This window comes from Rhyacophila brunnea, unplaced genomic scaffold (genome assembly GCF_057557595.1).
Source record: "Rhyacophila brunnea isolate RB1 unplaced genomic scaffold, BYU_Rbru_1.0 scaffold_9, whole genome shotgun sequence".
Classification (NCBI taxonomy): Eukaryota; Metazoa; Arthropoda; class Insecta; order Trichoptera; family Rhyacophilidae; genus Rhyacophila; species Rhyacophila brunnea.
In genome coordinates, this window is record NW_028233361.1 from 31,485,409 (window position 1) to 31,493,001 (window position 7,593).

The following is a 7,593-nucleotide window of genomic DNA, read 5'->3' on the forward strand; positions in this document are numbered from 1 at the left end:
TACCTATACCAAGAATTTATAAAATAGCGTTCACATAAACTCGTTCTCACGCAGGTGGAATATACGATTATCCGAAGCGATTTGGTTGAACATAGTTATTTCCTGCCCAATTATCATTAGCAATTATTGCACCTTGGCAGAACAAACAACTTAGATTATCAAGAAAGTTATAAAATAATATATAATAAAATCAATACTAAGTACCAATAATGGCAGAGTTCTCATTTGTACTGGGTAGATATAAGTTGGAAAAAGTACGTAGCCTAAATACCTAGCTCTCTTTTTAACTTTCAGAATACAGTATGTAAGCATACGTCTTGAGAAATCAATCGGATAAAACCATGGATAGTATCCACTATCCACACAGCTTTAAAGGATTCTCAAAGATTTATTTTGAACCTTCTCCACTATAAGGGGCATAAGGCCGTACCTACATCTAATAAAAGTTTCAAGTCATCCAAACAACGTAAACATAGCATTATTTGTAATTAAATTACCAATGGTGTGTCATTTTCATTTATATAAGATAAAACATGACGGAAGGTGAAACTCAGGTTGCTAAGCGCGATTCTTATAGAATAATATAAAATTGTCATTAATTAGTACCTACTATATTCAACATTATAAGGACTAATATTGTATTGTATGCATGTTATGTTACAATGGTGATGCTTTGGTTACCATTATTGTAATATACATCTACCACCGTATTTATTTAATAATCTATGACTAACACCACCTAAGATAATTAGATGTCCGCACTGGACACATAGGTACCTAATTTGTTAGTACCTACTTATTCTAAACGATTCAATCTATGTTGTTTGTCCTTCCCTACTCACATTATTATTGCCATGGAAATGATAATAGGTACCTACATACAATACAGATATTATGATAGTCGTACATTTTTATTAAAGGATATTCCTATATTTTTTTTAAACAAATTTACAAACAAAAATTAAGTAAAAGTTCTCTCCACAATACCTATGTATTATTTCTATTATTTTTAAAGTCACAAGCTACAATGCATGTAATAATAATTGCAATACAATAGGAACGTCCCAAATAAATAAACTCTGCAGAAGGCTATTCAATATTTTCTGCCCAAACCATCAATGGCCCAAACACATTTTTGTAGAAAAAATCATTCATTATTCATTGTGAAAATTGGGGTTAACGACTTATCATAAAAAAAATTTTTGACACAGTCAAGTTGTTGAGATGATAATAATTATTGAATCACAGAACAGATGTTGCCACTGTATTGTCCACCGGAAAGAATTCCTAATGTTTTAGCAGATTTACACGAAGTACCTACTACGTAATTAAGCCTTCATTATTTTTATAAATATCCACAAAATTATCAAATTGTGCGTGTGGCCAGAATTATCTTAAATCAGTTTGGATACCAGCGACAATAGTATATAGGTATATATGTAATAATATAATTATGTAAAAATGGCGAATTTGTATCCCACAGGAAAGTACTTATTAAAAACGATAATTGTAAGGGTGATTATCCACTTAGTGTTACGAAGAAAAAGCGAATTTAACATAATAGACTTTTTAAAATATTATATTATAAAGCCTATTATAAGGAAAGTATTCATCCACAGGTAATTAATAAATAAATGTCAAAGGTTAAAAATTCTCCTCCTGTAATAGTATTTTGGTTAATTCGCCATTTTTACAATACACCGACGATATAAAGGTATTCGTATCGCCTGCTGAGAATTTTAACTAACTTTTAAGAGAACAAATTGTTATTAAAAAATATGTTCAACACAAAGTTAAAATTAAAACACAAAACTTACCGGAAGCAACAAAATTCACTTACAAAAAAGTATACTCATCATGACCTATGGCAAATAAATGAATGAATGTAGTAGTTATATCACAAGATTTATTGTACTATAGTCGCAATTCAACAATAATGTAAATTACAAAACAAATGTAAACATCGTAAAAAGAGGGGTTTACGACACGTCATAAGTTTTTTTTAACAAAAGTTAATTGTTGAGATGAATACCATCTGTTGCCACTTCAATGGTTATTGGAGTGAATTCCTAATGTAATGTAATGTGGTTTTAGCAGATTTACACGAATTACCTACTACTTTATTATACCTTCATTATTTTTATAAATAACCACTCAATATCATTTTTTAAATGATCAAATTGTGTAGGTATGTGGCCAGCGTTACGTTACCTGCGACAAAATATTTTTCAATAGTTTCGGTTAACACGTTTCGCCTGATGACATTTTTGACCAACTTTTAGAACAATTTTTTATTAAAAAATCAAGTTAAACACACAGTTAAAATTAAAACACAAAACTTACTAGAATGTAGCAAAAAAACACCAAACTAATAATATAAACAATTTTGTTTAGAAACGTATTTATATCTTAAATAATATAAAATATTTTAAAAGGCAACTAATAGGAATATTATAGCGGATTGCACGAGTCAAATTATCAAACTTTTTTGTACTAATTTAACCATCGAAAACACAATTCATTCACCCGAAAATAAATGGCGAAGTAATAATTTTTGTCACTCCGAATAAAATAATATAATAAATTAGTAGGTAAGTAAATTAACAATGTGTAAGTCAAAGGCAAGATTGTATTGAGATTTGAAATGTTTCATCCTTTAGAAATTATTAAACAATGTATACTTTATTTTTTAAGAGTTTTCAAATAGTGTCAGCAAGGCACATTTTTTTGGGTAATAAAGTAATTTACGCTTGCAGCTGGTTGTTTCTTGTTATTTAGACAATGCATTTAGGCATGGACATATCGACACAAAATAAGAAGGTTGAAAGAAATTTAGGGATGTCATAATTTTTATTTTTAACCCTTGCACGCCCGGCATAACATAACTTCGTTAATTTTTAATTTTGAGAAAAACTTTAAAAGATACATTCATATATAATTATCTCAATCTAACGAACCGCAACGCAATTTTAAATGAATCCACGAGCCGGAACGGTATATTTTGGAATTCCACGAACCACAACGGCGCTCCGGTGCGTTCCTGTCCATTCCGAGCGCTGCTGTATGCACTCTGCACAAAACCGATGTAACAGCCAAACACCGAGGTGTTCAATGAAAGAATTTAGAGAGAAAATAAAAGTATTTGACTGGCTCACCTAGTCTCGAACACATAAATAAATAAATAAAATTTATTTATTTACATATTATTTTAAAAAATACAGAAATAAATAATATAAGTAGTACAATAATACAATTATATACAAATAATATAAACGTATTTACGACTGGAATTCATCAGTTTCTATGATAATTATGTTATTGCACCGATATCTGGTTAATTTCTGTATCGTTAATATAATATAAAAAACGCGTAACTTACCACAGTTTGTGAAATTTGTTTATACGCCTACGAGTAAGAAATATATATTATACATATTTAGTAATACTGATGACAGTTAAATAGTAGGAATATATACCTGAAATAAAATAAGCAATCAGAATGAACTTACTTGTTTTATTTATTTTATACAATTTAGTTATTGTCACAATTTTGATTCTGCCAACCAAAGACTAGATGAAGTTATCACCGGGTTTATACTTCATAAAGATCCTTTATGATATTCTTCATAAATAAAATACATGTCATTATTTTTTTTTAAATATAAATCAATGATTTTTAAATGTAAATGTAAAAATACAATAAAACTATGAATTCAATTTTAATAATATAGGTACATGACTAAAAAATAATGTGTAATAATAAGATGGGATCCTTTCCTTTGTTTAACCAATTCACATTTATTACGTTCTTTTTTTTTTAAATATTGTATGTTTTATTTTGAATTTTTAATAATATTTTCTTTAAGTTTTCAAATACTATTTTTTTTTACTAATTTTTAATAATTTACTAATTACAAATACTAATTTCAAATTTAAATTATAAAATGTAAAATATAAATAATATGTAAAGAAGAAGGTACCTAAGAGAAAGACATTTGTGTATGAATCCCACTCGGTCCACGATTTTTTCAGACGCTGTTCCAAGTTATGATACTAATGTTGCCAGGCATGCTGAATGATGTTTATGATATCATATTAAAAGAATATCGAACTTTAATCTTAAAATGCGATTCTGGGTCTTGGGCAGTGGGCACTGTCTAAAATAATTGGCGCATACGTTTTGTAAATAATATATACCCATTTATCCATACTAGGCGATAATTTAAAGCCTAAATTATTAAGAAAAATATTTTTTAATTGCGTATTAACGTATTTAAATAATAAGTTGTCATCTGTCATATATGTAGAAATGTACTATAAATTGACTACCGGCTGTAGTGCCGCTAGAAGCGGACATAATATTATTGTGATTATATACTCCTACTGGCCCAATAGGATTTGGGATAAATCTAAAAAATCTTAACACCACTGCACATGGATGTACTGAAATATGACTATATTCTAAAACTATAGATCGAGAGGTTTAAAAGAATACTATTTTATGTAATAAAAATACTTTATGCAGTCATCAAATGTTTAAAATAAATATAAAGGATAATAAGGCTTAAAAATTATATACATAGATTATCTACAAAGGAATGTCCATGGTTATGCTCTGAAAATACCATAAAAGCTCCATTTTGACCTACGATGGCCATGTGGGCCCTTAAGAGTATGCATAGGTGAAACGGAAAATAATCTCAATTCATATTACAAATATACATGCACCAAACGAAGACAATCTAATGAATGCAATAAACCTCATTTGGAAAGATTTTTTTTTATTAATTTGTAAAGATTGAACTATGTTCTTGAAAAATAACTAAGTATATATTTTTTTAGAATTTTAATTTAATCATCAAATCTTCAGCATTTATCGAAATGCCTGTTTACACTAAATAACAACAAACGGCATATTTTAAATCATCTTGTTGTAAAGAGATGAAAACGGTAATCATATATTTTTTATTCCTACTATTTCCTACTATTTCTATATAATATAGAATTCTATGATCTAATTTTTTTTTTTTGGAATAAGATCGGTAACATCAAAATATTACAATACGGAGGCGGGTGAGTATTTTCAACAATATGTGAGACGAAATTTCGCATACGTCGCCAATCACCGAGCGGCATTCGAGGTGGCAGTACGTCGATTTTTTTGTGATGGCGTCGTAAGAATATATTCTTATATCGTGTAAAGATGACTACAAACGTTATGCCTGTACTCGAAAAAGAAAACATGTCGAAGAATATATTATTATTAGCCTTAATTTTTAAAAATATATATTTTAGTGCCTATTGTCTTTGTTTCGTATACTTAATATATATTATAAAAAGGTAAAATATAATATTTTTGTTCAGTAAAATGTTAAAGAAGAACAAAGTTCAAATTCAAGTACAGACCTACTGTAAATATGGCTTGTTTTCAGAGTTATCTACTACAGGTTACATACCTTTAAGACACCCTTCGACACGGCACTGCTATTTAATTACGCATACAAAGATGACTAATAATTGTAGGTAGGTACATTATTACACATCTGTTGAGGTTAGCGAATTTTAATAATTAATGTTTATCGCCAAACATACATATTATTGAATTATGTATATGATTTCTTCAGATACATACAAACTTTGGCTGGAAAATATCGATATCTTAAGATGGCATATCAGAATTCTATTTCATTTTGTAAATATGTACAGACTTTATCAGTAAATAATTTATCGATATTAATAAAATTAGCAGCCAAAATACCGATAACGTTCATTGCTTAATTATTACAGTAACGTCCCACGTCAAAGCAACTCTGGTTTTATTGATTTTCAGATAAACATGTATTTTATGGTGCTGAATACATTTGTTATGTATCCATAACTACCCTCTCTATTATATCTCCCAAATGACAATAAATTGTCTTTTGTTTAATTCTTCGACAACCTAAGTTAGTAATAATTATGTACCATTGTTAAGAATATTCGATCGGTGTGATTTCGACTATTGCAATACTCTCAATATTATATTAATAAATGATCAACCCCAATTTATCCATCCTATCTAGCTGTGTTAATACACATACTATAAACCCTTGTACGTGAACTGAGCATCACTAATATTACTTACTTACTAATTCATATTTATACCATTGTAAATGATTCTAATATCATTCAACTCGGACCATTCAACTTGTTCCAACTTAACAACTTAACGAGTTGTTTCGAACTCTCCTGAGTTCTTTCCCTTTTATTTACAATATGTAACTGTACTTTCAGACCATGATGAATAAACATCACTGAAGATTAACATCCATCGAGTCTTATTACTGACATACATCTTTCACTGGACAACGGCCCATCTCCATATCATGATTTTGGCATATTATGACACAATATGCTCTCGTTTGCTCTCTTATCCATTCGTTCCCTTTTATGTCTTTACGCGTTATACCTAACAAACACCTTCCCAATCCGCGTTATGCAACTCTTAATTTTTAGATATCATCTTGATTAGATGAATAGGTGTTATATTATCAATGGTCATCAATCATGACATCAATTCCGTGCTCTCAAGCATTGACCTGCATACCCTCACGGTGCGCCACTGGTTATACCTACATTCAAATATTATTTTAGTTTATTATCCTAGTGATGTTTCTGTTAACGTATTATTATAAAGGCATTATCAATTAAATCATCTCCACTAAAACCCATTGTGAATCTTGGTTGCCTCCAGTCTGCATTACAACATAGTATTATTCAGTTTGCTGGAAGTTCCATGTAGGCAATAAGCTACCATTCCACCAATGGTATTATGTGCGTTAGTAAGTATCTTTTTTATTTGTTATTTATTTCCATGGTTACTGAGTAAACATTTTGCCATCAATGAAATGGTGTAAATAATGTTTAAATTAGGTACTTATAATATTTCAATTTGTGGTAGGTACCTAATTAATAAAACATTCCACATTACACCACCATGTCCAATCATTAAGAGGATCATATGGGCCTCCAATAAACGGTGGTTGTAATAATTATTAAGAGATTTTTGTTTTTACGAGAAATTGATATTAGCCATTACGCAAACTAACCAGTACTCTGAAACATGTCTGAAACGCAAACACACGTCGAAAAAAACATGTGAATTTTGCAAGACCCGGGATTCGAACCCGGGACCCCACGATATTGTATGTCGACACGTTACCGCTCGGCCATCGTGGGCACATATTATTTTCTTCTTGGTATACTTAGTAATAATAATAGATATTCTAATAACTTATTGCATCTTCTAATTGTTTGGAATGTTTGTAATAAAACATTGCATTATTATTATTTTGTAAAAAGAACATTAATATTTAAAAAAACAAATGAGTGAAACTCTTTCTTTGTTTTCGAATAATAAAATGTCATAATAATTATTAGTTTTCATAATAGTCATCAGGCTATTTCTGTTTAAGAGTTGATAAGAAAATTATTTACCGCATTTTTACACAGTTCTTACAAATCGGATAGATTTCGGTATTTTTGACTTCATATTGTTATTTTGTATGGATATAACAGCTGTTTTCAACATGATATATATGCGCATGCGCCTGC